The sequence below is a fragment of the Amphiura filiformis genome, unplaced genomic scaffold (assembly GCF_039555335.1).
Source record: "Amphiura filiformis unplaced genomic scaffold, Afil_fr2py scaffold_79, whole genome shotgun sequence".
Lineage (NCBI taxonomy): Eukaryota > Metazoa > Echinodermata > Ophiuroidea > Amphilepidida > Amphiuridae > Amphiura > Amphiura filiformis.
Genome location: NW_027305543.1, coordinates 46,795 through 65,200, shown reverse-complemented (window position 1 = coordinate 65,200; position 18,406 = coordinate 46,795).

The window sequence follows — 18,406 nt, the reverse complement described above, 5'->3', positions numbered from 1 at the left end:
AGGGTTAGGGTTAGGGTTAGAGTTAGGGTTACGGCATATTGCCGTAAATATGGTTGGGAGCTAGGAGTTGTGCTTCGAGTATATGATAGGTCTGATGAAGGACAGTATGGATCCCCGTTGGGTTTTTGATACTCCAATTAAAAATACCTAACCCTAGGGGTCAAAGTTTGTACATAAGTCTATGGGAAAAAATTGAATTGCATTTTTGAGGGTGTATTTGGGCTTTTACAAATTTGAACCTATGAAGAAAGCTAAAGAGGTTGTTGACATCTACGTTTTGCAAAAAAATCAGGTCAATAGCACATTCCGATAAGGAGATATGGCTTCTACAGCCCTGGCTGAGTATGTAAATTAAATGGAACAGCCGCCTATATCTAACAAACTAAAAACTTGCCGAACATAAATTGGACGACACATATAGAGCTCGTCGAGGTCTACTTGGATCTCAATTTTAACCAAATCGGATGACGGAAGCACCCCAAATAGTCCATATAATCCAAGATGGCGGCTAAAAAAGTTTGTCCAAAATTAATGAAAATCGTATTTTTGGAAAGCTAATTTTTTATGCTATATGGGAAAAATATTAAAAAATTCAAAAAATCACGGCTTCAAAAATCCAAGATGGCGGCTAAAAAAAGGTTTGTCCAAAATTAATGAAAATTGTATTTTTGGAAAGCTAATTTTGTATGGGGAAATATTTAAAAATTTAAAAACTCAAAAATTCAAAAATCCAGGATGGCGGCTAAACAAATTTGTCCAAAATTTGACCCTTGATTAACCTTTTGACCTTTTATGTGACCGTTGACTTTGTAGTTAACACATCAAATATGATTTCACACAGGATATATCACTCATAGAAAGAGAGAACATATAATACGACTTACCTGGAGCTATCCAATGGCTCAAATGACATGTGTAAAACTCAAATGACCAAAGTATCACATTTAAGAAATTTACGGTGGCTTTGAAACAAGTCTTTAATATTCGTTTTTTTTTTTTTTTAATTTCCTTGAAGTTCATATTTGAGATGAAGTATTGGTATGAGGAACTCTTTTCACCACCGAGGTCAAAGGTCAATCAGAGGTCAAATGTACATTTTTCTCATAAAATCACTAAACAAGGTCAAAGGTCAACGAATTGTATATCATAGTAAAGTATGTTAAATAAGCTTTAATATGAGACACTAACCATTTCTATAGTGCATTTCGTTCTTGAGATATTTTTTTTTTCTTAAATCCAAGAAAAAAAAAAAAAAATTGTCCAAAATTAACGAAATGGTATTTTTTAAAGCTAATTTTTTACGCTATAAGGGGAAAATATTTAGAAATTCAAAAACTCACGTCTTCACAAATCCAAGATGGCGGCCAAAAAAAGTTTGTCTCAAATTAATTCAAATGTTAATTTTGGACAGCTAATTTTATGCTATATGAGAAAAATATTTAAAAAATCAAAACTCACATCTTCAAAAATCCAGGATGGCGGCTAAAAAAGTTTGTCCAAAATTTGACCCTTGAATAACCTTTGACCTTTTTGTGTGACCTTTGATTTTGCTTTTAACCACATCAAATATGATTTCACACAGGATATATCACTCATAGAAAGAGAGAACACATAATACGCCTTACCTGGAGCTATCCAATGGCTAGGGTTAGAGTTAATCCGAAATGCCCGAACTTTCCTGGGACTGCTAAGGTCTGGCTCTAGGTTGTCTTGGTAGACCTAGGTAGGGTTATCATGGATCCGCGTAGGCTTAGCTTAGCTGCTCTTTTGGCAGAGTTACCAGGGTGCAAAGTTTGTACATAAGTCTATGGAAACAAATTTAAAACGCCATTTTGAAAGTGAAGATGACCCATTAGATTTTTTTTTTTTTGAGATTATTTGTAGAACTAAATACGATCTACGTTTTGCAAAAAAATCAGGTCAATAGCACATTCCGATAAGAAGATATGGCTTCTACAGCCCTGGCTGAGTATGTAAATTAAATGGAACAGCCGCCTATATCTAACAAACTAAAAACTTGCCGAACATAAATTGGACGACACATATAGAGCTCGTCGAGGTCTACTTGGATCTCAATTTTAACCAAATCGGATGACGGGAACCACCCCAAATAGTCCATATAGGCCAAGGGTTAGGTTAGGGTTAGGGTTAGGTTAGGGTTAGGGTTAGGGTTAGGGTTAGGGTTAGGGTTAGGGTTAATCCGAAATGCCCGAACTTTCCTGGGACTGCTAAGGTCTGGCTCTAGGTTGTCTTGGTAGACCTAGGTAGGGTTATCATGGATCCGCGTAGGCTTAGCTTAGCTGCTCTTTTTGGCCGAGTTACCAGGGTGCAAAGTTTGTACATAAGTCTATGGAAACAAATTTAAAACGCCATTTTGAAAGTGAAGATGACCCATTAGATTTTTTTTGCCTGTGAGGTTATTTGTAGAACTAAATACGATCTACGTTTTGCAAAAAAAATCAGGTCAATAGCACATTCCGTTAAGGAGATATGGCTTCTACAGCCCTGGCTGAGTATGTAAATTAAATGGAACAGCCGCCTATATCTAACAAACTAAAAACTTGCCGAACATAAATTGGACGACACATATAGAGCTCGTCGAGGTCTACTTGGATCTCAATTTTAACCAAATCGGATGACGGGAACCACCCCAAATAGTCCATATAGGCCAAGGGTTAGGGTTAGGGTTAGGGTTAGGGTTAGGGTTAGGGTTAGGGTTAGAGTTAATCCGAAATGCCCGAACTTTCCTGGGACTGCTAAGGTCTGGCTCTAGGTTGTCTTGGTAGACCTAGGTAGGGTTATCATGGATCCGCGTAGGCTTAGCTTAGCTGCTCTTTTTGGCCGAGTTACCAGGGTGCAAAGTTTGTACATAAGGGTTAGGGATCGGGTTAGGGTTAGGGTTAGGTTTAGGGTTAGGGAGAAATGCCCGTACTTTCCTGGGACTGCTATGGTCTGGCTCTAGGTTGTCTTGGTAGACCTAGGTAGGGTTATCATGGCTCCGCGTAGGCTTAGCTTAGCTGCTCTTTTTGGCTGAGTTACCAGGGTGCAAAGTTTGTACATAAGTCTATGGCAACAAATTTAAAACGCCATTTTGAAAGTGAAGATGACCCATTAGATTTTTTTTCCTGTTAGGTTATTTGTAGAACTAAATACGATCTACGTTTTGCAAAAAAAATCAGGTCAATAGCACATTCCGATAAGAAGATATGGCTTCTACAGCCCTGGCTGAGTATGTAAATTAAATGGAACAGCCGCCTATATCTAACAAACTATGGGAAAAACTTGCCGAACATAAATTGGACGACTTTTATATAGAAGCTCGTCGAGGTCTACTTGGATCTCAATTTTAACCAAATCGGATGACGGGAACCACCCCAAATAGTCCATATAGGGTTAGGGTTAGGGGGTTAGGGTTAGGGTTAGGGTTAGGGTTAGGGTTAGGGTTAGAGTTAATCCGAAATGCCCGAACTTTCCTGGGACTGCTAAGGTCTGGCTCTAGGTTGTCTTGGTAGACCTAGGTAGGGTTATCATGGATCCGCGTAGGCTTAGCTTAGCTGCTCTTTTTGGCCGAGTTACCAGGGTGCAAAGTTTGTACATAAGTCTATGGAAACAAATTTAAAACGCCATTTTGAAAGTGAAGATGACCCATTAGATTTTTTTGCCTGTGAGGTTATTTGTAGAACTAAATACGATCTACGTTTTGCAAAAAAAATCAGGTCAATAGCACATTCCGTTAAGGAGATATGGCTTCTACAGCCCTGGCTGAGTATGTAAATTAAATGGAACAGCCGCCTATATCTAACAAACTAAAAACTTGCCGAACATAAATTGGACGACACATATAGAGCTCGTCGAGGTCTTGGATCTATTTTTGGATCTCAATTTTAACCAAATCGGATGGGGAACCACCCCAAATAGTCCATATAGGCCAAGGGTTAGGGTTAGGGTTAGGTTAGGGTTAGGGTTGGGGTTAGGGGTTAGAGGTTAGGGTTATTGGGGGGTTAGGGGTTAGGGTTAGGGTTAGGGTTAGGGTTAGGGTTAGGGTTAGGGTTAGGGTTAGGGTTAGGGTTAGAGTTAATCCGAAATGCCCGAACTTTCCTGGGACTGCTAAGGTCTGGCTCTAGGTTGTCTTGGTAGACCTAGGTAGGGTTATCATGGATCCGCGTAGGCTTAGCTTAGCTGCTCTTTTTGGCCGAGTTACCAGGGTGCAAAGTTTGTACATAAGTCTATGGAAACAAATTTAAAACGCCATTTTGAAAGTGAAGATGACCCATTAGATTTTTTTGCCTGTGAGGTTATTTGTAGAACTAAATACGATCTACGTTTTGCAAAAAAAATCAGGTCAATAGCACATTCCGTTAAGGAGATATGGCTTCTACAGCCCTGGGTGAGTATGTAAATTAAATGGAACAGCCGCCTATATCTAACAAACTAAAACCTGCGGAACATAAATTGGACGACACATGTAGAGCTCGTCGAGATCTACTTGGATCTCAATTTTAACCAAATCGGATGACGGGAACCACCCCAAATAGGCCATATAGGGTTAGGGTTAGGGTTAGGGTTAGGGTTAGGGTTAGGGTTAGAGTTACGGCATATTGCCGTAAATATGGTTGGGAGCTAGGAGTTGTGCTTCGAGTATATGATAGGTCTGATGAAGGACAGTATGGATCCCCGTTGGGTTTTGATACTCCAATTAAAAATACCTAACCCTAGGGGTCAAAGTTTGTACATAAGTCTATGGGAAAAAATTGAATTGCATTTTTGAGGGTGTATTTGGGCTTTTACAAATTTGAACCTATGAAGAAAGCTAAAGAGGTTGTTGACATCTACGTTTTGCAAAAAAAATCAGGTCAATAGCACATTCCGATAAGGAGATATGGCTTCTACAGCCCTGGCTGAGTATGTAAATTAAATGGAACAGCCGCCTATATCTAACAAACTAAAAACTTGCCGAACATAAATTGGACGACACATATAGAGCTCGTCGAGGTCTACTTGGATCTCAATTTTTAACCAAATCGGATGACAGGAAGCACCCCAAATAGTCCATATAATCCAAGATGGCGGCTAAAAAAGTTTGTCCAAAATTAATGAAAATCGTATTTTGGAAAGCTAATTTTTTATGCTATATGGGAAAAATATTAAAAATTCAAAAAATCACGGCTTCAAAAAATCCAAGATGGCGGCTAAAAAAGGTTTGTCCAAAATTAATGAAAATTGTATTTTTGGAAAGCTAATTTTGTATGGGGAAATATTTAAAAATTTAAAAACTCAAAAATTCAAAAATCCAGGATGGCGGCTAAACAAATTTGTCCAAAATTTGACCCTTGATTAACCTTTGACCTTTTATGTGACCGTTGACTTTGTAGTTAACCACGTCAAATATGATTTCACACAGGATATATCACTCATAGAAAGAGAGAACATATAATACGACTTACCTGGAGCTATCCAATGGCTCAAATGACATGTGTAAAACTCAAATGACCAAAGTATCACATTTAAGAAATTTACGGTGGCTTTGAAACAAGTCTTTAATATTCGTTTTAAGTTATTATAAGTTCCTTGAAGTTCATATTTGAGATGAAGGATTGGTATGAGGAACTCTTTTCACCACCGAGGTCAAAGGTCAATCAGAGGTCAAATGTACATTTTTCTCATAAAATCACTAAACAAGGTCAAAGGTCAACGAATTGTATATCATAGTAAAGTATGTTAAATAAGCTTTAATATGAGACACTAACCATTTCTATAGTGCATTTCGTTCTTGAGATATTTTTTTTTCTTAAATCCAAGATGGCGGCCCAAAAAATTGTCCAAAATTAACGAAATGGTATTTTTTAAAGCTAATTTTTTACGCTATAAGGGGAAAATATTTAGAAATTCAAAAACTCACGTCTTCACAAATCCAAGATGGCGGCCAAAAAAAGTTTGTCTCAAATTAATTCAAATGTTAATTTTGGACAGCTAATTTTTTATGCTATATGAGAAAAATATTTAAAAAATCAAAACTCACATCTTCAAAAATCCAGGATGGCGGCTAAAAAGTTTGTCCAAAATTTGACCCTTGAATAACCTTTGACCTTTTGTGTGACCTTTGATTTTGCTTTTAACCACATCAAATATGATTTCACACAGGATATATCACTCATAGAAAGAGAGAACACATAATACGCCTTACCTGGAGCTATCCAATGGCTAGGGTTAGAGTTAATCCGAAATGCCCGAACTTTCCTGGGACTGCTAAGGTCTGGCTCTAGGTTGTCTTGGTAGACCTAGGTAGGGTTATCATGGATCCGCGTAGGCTTAGCTTAGCTGCTCTTTTTGGCTGAGTTACCAGGGTGCAAAGTTTGTACATAAGTCTATGGAAACAAATTTAAAACGCCATTTTGAAAGTGAAGATGACCCATTAGATTTTTTTGCCTGTGAGATTATTTGTAGAACTAAATACGATCTACGTTAAAACAAAAAAAATCAGGTCAATAGCACATTCCGTTAAGGAGATATGGCTTCTACAGCCCTGGCTGAGTATGTAAATTAAATGGAACAGCCGCCTATATCTAACAAACTAAAAACTTGCCGAACATAAATTGGACGACACATATAGAGCTCGTCGAGGTCTACTTGGATCTCAATTTTTAACCAAATCGGATGACGGGAACCACCCCAAATAGTCCATATAGGCCAAGGGTTAGGGTTAGGGTTAGGGTTAGGGGTTAGGGTTAGGGTTAGTTAGGGTTAGGGTTAGGCTAAGGGTTAGGGTTAGGGTTAGGGTTAGGGTTAGGGTTAGAGTTAATCCGAAATGCCCGAACTTTCCTGGGACTGCTAAGGTCTGGCTCTAGGTTGTCTTGGTAGACCTAGGTAGGGTTATCATGGATCCGCGTAGGCTTAGCTTAGCTGCTCTTTTTGGCCGAGTTACCAGGGTGCAAAGTTTGTACATAAGTCTATGGAAACAAATTTAAAACGCCATTTTGAAAGTGAAGATGACCCATTAGAATTTTTTGCCTGTGAGGTTATTTGTAGAACTAAATACGATCTACGTTTTGCAAAAAAAATCAGGTCAATAGCACATTCCGTTAAGGAGATATGGCTTCTACAGCCCTGGCTGAGTATGTAAATTAAATGGAACAGCCGCCTATATCTAACAAACTAAAAACTTGCCGAACATAAATTGGACGACACATATAGAGCTCGTCGAGGTCTACTTGGATCTCAATTTTTAACCAAATCGGATGACGGGAACCACCCCAAATAGTCCATATAGGCCAAGGGTTAGGGTTAGGGTTAGGGCCAGGGTTAGGGTTAGCGTTAGAGTTAACCCGAAATGCCCGAACTTTCCTGGGACTGCTAAGGTCTGGCGCTAGGTTGTCTTGGTAGACCTAGGTAGGGTTATCATGGATCCGCGTAGGCTTAGCTTAGCTGCTCTTTTTGGCCGAGTTACCAGGGTGCAAAGTTTGTACATAAGGGTTAGGGTTAGGGTTAGGGTTAGGGTTAGGGTTAGAGTTAATCCGAAATGCCCGAACTTTCCTGGGACTGCTAAGGTCTGGCTCTAGGTTGTCTTGGTAGACCTAGGTAGGGTTATCATGGATCAGCGTAGGCTTAGCTTAGCTGCTCTTTTTGGCTGAGTTACCAGGGTGCAAAGTTTGTACATAAGTCTATGGAAACAAATTTAAAACGCCATTTTGAAAGTGAAGATGACCCATTAGATTTTTTTGCCTCTGAGATTATTTGTAGAACTAAATACGATCTACGTTTTGCAAAAAAAATCAGGTCAATAGCACATTCCGATAAGAAGATATGGCTTCTACAGCCCTGGCTGAGTATGTAAATTAAATGGAACAGCCGCCTATATCTAACAAACTAAAAACTTGCCGAACATAAATTGGACGACACATATAGAGCTCGTCGAGGTCTACTTGGATCTCAATTTTTAACCAAATCGGATGACGGGAACCACCCCAAATAGTCCATATAGGCCAAGGGTTAGGGTTAGGGTTAGGGTTAGGGTTAGGGTTAGGGTTAGGGTTAGGGTTAGAGTTAATCCGAAATGCCCGAACTTTCCTGGGACTGCTAAGGTCTGGCTCTAGGTTGTCTTGGTAGACCTAGGTAGGGTTATCATGGATCCGCGTAGGCTTAGCTTAGCTGCTCTTTTGGCCGAGTTACCAGGGTGCAAAGTTTGTACATAAGTCTATGGAAACAAATTTAAAACGCCATTTTGAAAGTGAAGATGACCCATTAGATTTTTTTTTTGCCTGTGAGGTTATTTGTAGAACTAAATACGATCTACGTTTTGCAAAAAAAATCAGGTCAATAGCACATTCCGTTAAGGAGATATGGCTTCTACAGCCCTGGCTGAGTATGTAAATTAAATGGAACAGCCGCCTATATCTAACAAACTAAAAACTTGCCGAACATAAATTGGACGACACATATAGAGCTCGTCGAGGTCTACTTGGATCTCAATTTTTAACCAAATCGGATGACGGGAACCACCCCAAATAGTCCATATAGGCCAAGGGTTAGGGTTAGGGTTAGGGTTAGGGTTAGGGTTAGGGTTAGGGTTAGGGTTAGGGGTTAGGGTTAGGGTTAGGGTTAGGGTCAGGGTTAGGGTTAGGGGTTAGGGTTAGAGTTAATCCGAAATGCCCGAACTTTCCTGGGACTGCTAAGGTCTGGCTCTAGGTTGTCTTGGTAGACCTAGGTAGGGTTATCATGGATCCGCGTAGGCTTAGCTTAGCTGCTCTTTTTGGCCGAGTTACCAGGGTGCAAAGTTTGTACATAAGTCTATGGAAACAAATTTAAAACGCCATTTTGAAAGTGAAGATGACCCATTAGATTTTTTTGCCTGTGAGGTTATTTGTAGAACTAAATACGATCTACGTTTTGCAAAAAAATCAGGTCAATAGCACATTCCGTTAAGGAGATATGGCTTCTACAGCCCTGGGTGAGTATGTAAATTAAATGGAACAGCCGCCTATATCTAACAAACTAAAAACCTGCGGAACATAAATTGGACGACACATGTAGAGCTCGTCGAGATCTACTTGGATCTCAATTTTAACCAAATCGGATGACGGGAACCACCCCAAATAGGCCATATATAGGGTTAGGGTTAGGGTTAGGGTTAGGGTTAGGGTTAGAGTTACGGCATATTGCCGTAAATATGGTTGGGAGCTAGGAGTTGTGCTTCGAGTATATGATAGGTCTGATGAAGGACAGTATGGATCCCCGTTGGGTTTTTGATACTCCAATTAAAAAAATACCTAACCCTAGGGGTCAAAGTTTGTACATAAGTCTATGGGAAAAAATTGAATTGCATTTTTGAGGGTGTATTTGGGCTTTTACAAATTTGAACCTATGAAGAAAGCTAAAGAGGTTGTTGACATCTACGTTTGCAAAAAAAAAATATCAGGTCAATAGCACATTCCGATAAGGAGATATGGCTTCTACAGCCCTGGCTGAGTATGTAAATTAAATGGAACAGCCGCCTATATCTAACAAACTAAAAACTTGCCGAACATAAATTGGACGACACATATAGAGCTCGTCGAGGTCTACTTGGATCTCAATTTTTAACCAAATCGGATGACGGGAAGCACCCCAAATAGTCCATATAATCCAAGATGGCGGCTAAAAAAGTTTGTCCAAAATTAATGAAAATCGTATTTTTGGAAAGCTAATTTTTTATGCTATATGGGAAAAATATTAAAAAATCAAAAAATCACGGCTTCAAAAATCCAAGATGGCGGCTAAAAAAGGTTTGTCCAAAATTAATGAAAATTGTATTTTTGGAAAGCTAATTTTGTATGGGGAAATATTTAAAAATTTTCAAAATTCAAAAATCCAGGATGGCGGCTAAACAAATTTGTCCAAAATTTGACCCTTGATTAACCTTTGACCTTTTATGTGACCGTTGACTTTGTAGTTAACCACGTCAAATATGATTTCACACAGGATATATCACTCATAGAAAGAGAGAACATATAATACGACTTACCCGGAGCTATCCAATGGCTCAAATGACATGTGTAAAACTCAAATGACCAAAGTATCACATTTAAGAAATTTACGGTGGCTTTGAAACAAGTCTTTAATATTCGTTTTAAGTTATTATAAGTTCCTTGAAGTTCATATTTGAGATGAAGGATTGGTATGAGGAACTCTTTTCACCACCGAGGTCAAAGGTCAATCAGAGGTCAAATGTACATTTTTTCTCATAAAATCACTAAACAAGGTCAAAGGTCAACGAATTGTATATCATAGTAAAGTATGTTAAATAAGCTTTAATATGAGACACTAACCATTTCTATAGTGCATTTCGTTCTTGAGATATTTTTTTTTCTTAAATCCAAGATGGCGGCCCAAAAATTGTCCAAAATTAACGAAATGGTATTTTTAAAGCTAAATTTTTTACGCTATAAGGGAAAATATTTAGAAATTCAAAAACTCACGTCTTCACAAATCCAAGATGGCGGCCAAAAAAAGTTTGTCTCAAATTAATTCAAATGTTAATTTTGGACAGCTAATTTTTTATGCTATATGAGAAAAATATTTAAAAAATCAAAAACTCACATCTTCAAAAATCCAGGATGGCGGCTAAAAAGTTTGTCCAAAATTTGTTAACCTTTGACCTTTTGTGTGACCTTTGATTTTGCTTTTAACCACATCAAATATGATTTAGGATATAGGGTTAGGGTTACGGGTTACCTGGAGTTCCAATGGTTAGGGTTAGAGTTAATCCGAAATGCCCGAACTTTCCTGGGACTGCTAAGGTCTGGCTCTAGGTTGTCTTGGTAGACCTAGGTAGGGTTATCATGGATCCGCGTAGGCTTAGCTTAGCTGCTCTTTTTGGCCGAGTTACCAGGGTGCAAAGTTTGTACATAAGTCTATGGAAACAAATTTAAAACGCCATTTTGAAAGTGAAGATGACCCATTAGATTTTTTGCCTGTGAGGTTATTTGTAGAACTAAATACGATCTACGTTTTGCAAAAAAAATCAGGTCAATAGCACATTCCGTTAAGGAGATATGGCTTCTACAGCCCTGGGTGAGTATGTAAATTAAATGGAACAGCCGCCTATATCTAACGAACTAAAACCCTGACGAACATAACTTGGACGACACATGTAGAGCTCGTCGAGATCTACTTGGATCTCAATTTTAACCAAATCGGATGACGGGAACCACCCCAAATAGGCCATATATAGGGTTAGGGTTAGGGTTAGGGTTAGGGTTAGGTTAGGGTTAGGGTTAGAGTTACGGCATATTGCCGTAAATATGGTTGGGAGCTAAGAGTTGTGCTTCGAGTATATGATAGGTCTGATGAAGGACAGTATGGATCCCCGTTGGGTTTTTGATACTCCAATTAAAAATACCTAACCCTAGGGGTCAAAGTTTGTACATAAGTCTATGGGAAAAAATTGAATTGCATTTTTGAGGGTGTATTTGGGCTTTTACAAATTTGAACCTATGAAGAAAGCTAAAGAGGTTGTTGACATCTACGTTTTGTAAAAAAAATCAGGTCAATAGCACATTCCGATAAGGAGATATGGCTTCTACAGCCCTGGCTGAGTATGTAAATTAAATGGAACAGCCGCCTATATCTAACAAACTAAAAACTTGCCGAACATAAATTGGACGACACATATAGAGCTCGTCGAGGTCTACTTGGATCTCAATTTTAACCAAATCGGATGACGGGAAGCACCCCAAATAGTCCATATAATCCAAGATGGCGGCTAAAAAAGTTTGTCCAAAATTAATGAAAATCGTATTTTTGGAAAGCTAATTTTTTATGCTATATGGGAAAAATATTAAAAATTCAAAAAATCACGGCTTCAAAAATCCAAGATGGCGGCTAAAAAAAGGTTTGTCCAAAATTAATGAAAATTGTATTTTTGGAAAGCTAATTTTGTATGGGGAAATATTTAAAAATTTAAAAACTCAAAAATTCAAAAATCCAGGATGGCGGCTAAACAAATTTGTCCAAAATTTGACCCTTGACCTTTGACCTTTTATGTGACCGTTGACTTTGTAGTTAACCACGTCAAATATGATTTCACACAGGATATATCACTCATAGAAAGAGAGAACATATAATACGACTTACCTGGAGCTATCCAATGGCTCAAATGACATGTGTAAAACTCAAATGACCAAAGTATCACATTTAAGAAATTTACGGTGGCTTTGAAACAAGTCTTTAATATTCGTTTTAAGTTATTATAAGTTCCTTGAAGTTCATATTTGAGATGAAGGATTGGTATGAGGAACTCTTTTCACCACCGAGGTCAAAGGTCAATCAGAGGTCAAATGTACATTTTTTCTCATAAAATCACTAAACAAGGTCAAAGGTCAACGAATTGTATATCATAGTAAAGTATGTTAAATAAGCTTTAATATGAGACACTAACCATTTCTATAGTGCATTTCGTTCTTGAGATATTTTTTTTTTCTTAAATCCAAGATGGCGGCCCAAAAAATTGTCCAAAATTAACGAAATGGTATTTTTTAAAGCTAATTTTTTACGCTATAAGGGAAAATATTTAGAAATTCAAAAACTCACGTCTTCACAAATCCAAGATGGCGGCCAAAAAAAGTTTGTCTCAAATTAATTCAAATGTTAATTTTGGACAGCTAATTTTTTATGCTATATGAGAAAAATATTTAAAAATCAAAACTCACATCTTCAAAAATCCAGGATGGCGGCTAAAAAAGTTTGTCCAAAATTTGACCCTTGAATAACCTTTGACCTTTTGTGTGACCTTTGATTTTGCTTTTAACCACATCAAATATGATTTCACACAGGATATATCACTCATAGAAAGAGAGAACACATAATACGCCTTACCTGGAGCTATCCAATGGCTAGGGTTAGAGTTAATCCGAAATGCCCGAACTTTCCTGGGACTGCTAAGGTCTGGCTCTAGGTTGTCTTGGTAGACCTAGGTAGGGTTATCATGGATCCGCGTAGGCTTAGCTTAGCTGCTCTTTTTGGCTGAGTTACCAGGGTGCAAAGTTTGTACATAAGTCTATGGAAACAAATTTAAAACGCCATTTTGAAAGTGAAGATGACCCATTAGATTTTTTTTTGCCTGTGAGATTATTTGTAGAACTAAATACGATCTACGTTTTGCAAAAAAAATCAGGTCAATAGCACATTCCGATAAGAAGATATGGCTTCTACAGCCCTGGCTGAGTATGTAAATTAAATGGAACAGCCGCCTATATCTAACAAACTAAAAACTTGCCGAACATAAATTGGACGACACATATAGAGCTCGTCGAGGTCTACTTGGATCTCAATTTTTAACCAAATCGGATGACGCCGTACCACCCCAAATAGTCCATATAGGCCAAGGGTTAGGGTTAGGGTTAGGGTTAGGGTTAGGGTTAGGGTTAGGGTTAGGGTTAGAGTTAATCCGAAATGCCCGAACTTTCCTGGGACTGCTAAGGTCTGGCTCTAGGTTGTCTTGGTAGACCTAGGTAGGGTTATCATGGATCCGCGTAGCTTAGCTTAGCTGCTCTTTTTGGCCGAGTTACCAGGGTGCAAAGTTTGTACATAAGTCTATGGAAACAAATTTAAAACGCCATTTTGAAAGTGAAGATGACCCATTAGATTTTTTTGCCTGTGAGGTTATTTGTAGAACTAAATACGATCTACGTTTTGCAAAAAAAATCAGGTCAATAGCACATTCCGTTAAGGAGATATGGCTTCTACAGCCCTGGCTGAGTATGTAAATTAAATGGAACAGCCGCCTATATCTAACAAACTAAAAACTTGCCGAACATAAATTGGACGACACATATAGAGCTCGTCGAGGTCTACTTGGATCTCAATTTTAACCAAATCGGATGACGGGAACCACCCCAAATAGTCCATATAGGCCAAGGGTTAGGGTTAGGGTTAGGGTTAGGTTAGGGTTAGGGTTAGGGTTAGGGTTAGAGTTAATCCGAAATGCCCGAGGGTTAGGGTTAGGGTTAGGGTTAGGGTTAGGGTTAGGGTTAGGGTTAGGGTTAGGGTTAGGGTTAGGGTTAGGGTTAGGGTTAGGGTTAGGGTTAGGGTTAGGGTTAGGGTTAGAGTTAATCCGAAATGCCCGAACTTTCCTGGGACTGCTAAGGTCTGGCTCTAGGTTGTCTTGGTAGACCTAGGTAGGGTTATCATGGATCCGCGTAGGCTTAGCTTAGCTGCTCTTTTTGGCCGAGTTACCAGGGTGCAAAGTTTGTACATAAGTCTATGGAAACAAATTTAAAACGCCATTTTGAAAGTGAAGATGACCCATTAGATTTTTTTTGCCTGTGAGGTTATTTGTAGAACTAAATACGATCTACGTTTTGCAAAAAAAATCAGGTCAATAGCACATTCCGTTAAGGAGATATGGCTTCTACAGCCCTGGCTGAGTATGTAAATTAAATGGAACAGCCGCCTATATCTAACAAACTAAAAACTTGCGGAACATAAATTGGACGACACATATAGAGCTCGTCGAGGTCTACTTGGATCTCAATTTTTAACCAAATCGGATGACGGGAACCACCCCAAATAGTCCATATAGGCCAAGGGTTAGGGTTAGGGTTAGGGTTAGAGTTAGGGTTAGGGTTAGGGTTAGACCCTCCCTCGGGTCCGTGGAGAACGACTGGTAATGTAGATTACATAGCATTAAAAATCAACCCAATACACGGACCCTCCCAGTCTGTAGCAATTTGGTTAGGGTCTGCTGGAAGTTCACTTTTACGGATTTGGAGTCACGCAATCTTTCTATATACCACGTCCATGTTTTCACTGAATTAACGCTTGGGTAAGCGTCTAAACAACGATATTGTATCCGACCAATCAACGCAACTTGGCAGCGCGGGGATATTTGAAAAGGCTTCCCTAGCTAAATAATGTGCAAACATTTGCAAACCGCACGCGATAATATACGCAATATGGACAATAGGCCTAAGTCCGAGTCGAGTGGTTGCCTTTTATTATTGCGCGTACCATGGGTCTATCAGACGCGTGCCACTTGCGCTCAATACCTCTCAGTTGTTGACAAGTGTCCCATCCGATCTTGCGTCACATCCCGCGGCATAGCTTTGTGCTACCATATTTGAATTGAAACTGGGGCGGGGCGTTCGTAATTGACATCGGAATCACCGTGCTTCGTTGAACGAATATTTGAAAGTGAGATCTCTAACAGATTGGACCAGTCTCGGAATCAGCGCTCAATGGACTTTCGCGTTCACTTATAATACGAGTATATTTCTATATTGCTGCATGGTTGACTGTGGTGGGTGTAATTAGTGGCGTCGATTTGTGGATGAAGAGGAATGGGTTTTTGGCATTGAAGAAAATAAGGGGGGGGAGTTGGCTTTTTTTTTCATAGGGCATTACGTAATTATTTATTGTTACATTATCCAGAGATGGAACCGAACCGAGACTGGGGGCCAGTCTAGGTTAGGGTTAGGGTTAGAGTTAATCCGAAATGCCCGAACTTTCCTGGGACTGCTAAGGTCTGGCTCTAGGTTGTCTTGGTAGACCTAGGGTTAGGGTTAGGGTTAGGGTTAGGGTTAGGGTTAGGGGGTTAGGGTTAGGGTTAGGGTTAGGGTTAGGGTTAGGGTTAGGGTTAGGGTTAGGTTAGGTTAGGTTAGGTTAGGGGTTAGGGTTAGGGTTAGGGTTAGGGTTAGGGTTAGGGTTAGGGGTTGGTTAGGGTTAGGGTTAGTTTTAGGGTGGGGTTGGGGTTAGGGTTGGGGTTAGGGTTAGGGTTAGGGTTAGGGTTAGGGTTAGGGTTAAGGGTTGGGTTAGGGTTAGGGTTAGGGTTAAGGGTTAGGGTTAGGGTTAGGGTTAGGGTTAGGGTTAGGGAGGGTTAGGGTTGGGGTTAAGGGTTAAGGGTTAAGGGTTAGGGTTAGGGTTAGGGTTAGGGTTAGGGTTAGGTTAGGGTTAGGGTTAGGGTTAGGGTTAGGGTTAGGGGTTAGGGTTAGGGTTAGGGTTAGGGTTAGGGTTAGGGTTAGGGTTAGGGTTAGTGGGTTAGGGTTAGGGTTAGGGTTGGGGTTAGGGTTGGGGTTAGGGTTAGGGTTGGGGTTAGGGTTAGAGTTAATCCGAAATGCCCGAACTTTCCTGGGACTGCTAAGGTCTGGCTCTAGGTTGTCTTGGTAGACCTAGGTAGGGTTATCATGGATCCGCGTAGGCTTAGCTTAGCTGCTCTTTTTGGCTGAGTTACCAGGGTGCAAAGTTTGTACATAAGTCTATGGAAACAAATTTAAAACGCCATTTTGAAAGTGAAGATGACCCATTAGATTTTTTTGCCTGTGAGATTATTTGTAGAACTAAATACGATCTACGTTTTGCAAAAAAAATCAGGTCAATAGCACATTCCGATAAGAAGATATGGCTTCTACAGCCCTGGCTGAGTATGTAAATTAAATGGAACAGCCGCCTATATCTAACAAACTAAAAACTTGCCGAACATAAATTGGACGACACATATAGAGCTCGTCGAGGTCTACTTGGATCTCAATTTTTAACCAAATCGGATGACGGGAACCACCCCAAATAGTCCATATAGGCCAAGGGTTAGGGTTAGGGTTAGGGTTAGAGTTAGGGTTAGGGTTAGGGTTAGGGTTAGAGTTAATCCGAAATGCCCGAACTTTCCTGGGACTGCTAAGGTCTGGCTCTAGGTTGTCTTGGTAGACCTAGGTAGGGTTATCATGGATCCGCGTAGGCTTAGCTTAGCTGCTCTTTTTGGCCGAGTTACCAGGGTGCAAAGTTTGTACATAAGTCTATGGAAACAAATTTAAAACGCCATTTTGAAAGTGAAGATGACCCATTAGATTTTTTTGCCTGTGAGGTTATTTGTAGAACTAAATACGATCTACGTTTTGCAAAAAAAAAATCAGGTCAATAGCACATTCCGTTAAGGAGATATGGCTTCTACAGCCCTGGGTGAGTATGTAAATTAAATGGAACAGCCGCCTATATCTAACAAACTAAAAACCTGCGGAACATAAATTGGACGACACATGTAGAGCTCGTCGAGATCTACTTGGATCTCAATTTTAACCAAATCGGATGACAGGAACCACCCCAAATAGGCCATATATAGGGTTAGGGTTAGGGTTAGGGTTAGGGTTAGGGTTAGGGTTAGGGTTAGAGTTACGGCATATTGCCGTAAATATGGTTGGGAGCTAGGAGTTGTGCTTCGAGTATATGATAGGTCTGATGAAGGACAGTATGGATCCCCGTTGGGTTTTTGATACTCCAATTAAAAAATACCTAACCCTAGGGGTCAAAGTTTGTACATAAGTCTATGGGAAAAAATTGAATTGCATTTTGAGGGTGTATTTGGGCTTTTACAAATTTGAACCTATGAAGAAAGCTAAAGAGGTTGTTGACATCTACGTTTTGCAAAAAAAATCAGGTCAATAGCACATTCCGATAAGGAGATATGGCTTCTACAGCCCTGGCTGAGTATGTAAATTAAATGGAACAGCCGCCTATATCTAACAAACTAAAAACTTGCCGAACATAAATTGGACGACACATATAGAGCTCGTCGAGGTCTACTTGGATCTCAATTTTTAACCAAATCGGATGACGGGAAGCACCCCAAATAGTCCATATAATCCAAGATGGCGGCTAAAAAAGTTTGTCCAAAATTAATGAAAATCGTATTTTTGGAAAGCTATTTTTTTATGCTATATGGGAAAAATATTAAAAATTCAAAAATCACGGCTTCAAAAATCCAAGATGGCGGCTAAAAAAGGTTTGTCCAAAATTAATGAAAATTGTATTTTGGAAAGCTAATTTTTGGGGAAATATTTAAAAATTTAAAAACTCAAAAATTCAAAAATCCAGGATGGCGGCTAAACAAATTTGTCCAAAATTTGACCCTTGATTAACCTTTGACCTTTTATGTGACCGTTGACTTTGTAGGGTTAGGGTTAGGGTTAGGGTTAGGGTTAGGGTTAGGGTTAGGGTTAGGGTTAGGGTTAGGGTTAGAGTTAATCCGAAATGCCCGAACTTTCCTGGGACTGCTAAGGTCTGGCTCTAGGTTGTCTTGGTAGACCTAGGTAGGGTTATCATGGATCCGCGTAGGCTTAGCTTAGCTGCTCTTTTTGGCCGAGTTACCAGGGTGCAAAGTTTGTACATAAGTCTATGGAAACAAATTTAAAACGCCATTTTGAAAGTGAAGATGACCCATTAGATTTTTTTGCCTGTGAGGTTATTTGTAGAACTAAATACGATCTACGTTTTGCAAAAAAATCAGGTCAATAGCACATTCCGTTAAGGAGATATGGCTTCTACAGCCCTGGCTGAGTATGTAAATTAAATGGAACAGCCGCCTATATCTAACAAACTAAAAACTTGCCGAACATAAATTGGACGACACATATAGAGCTCGTCGAGGTCTACTTGGATCTCAATT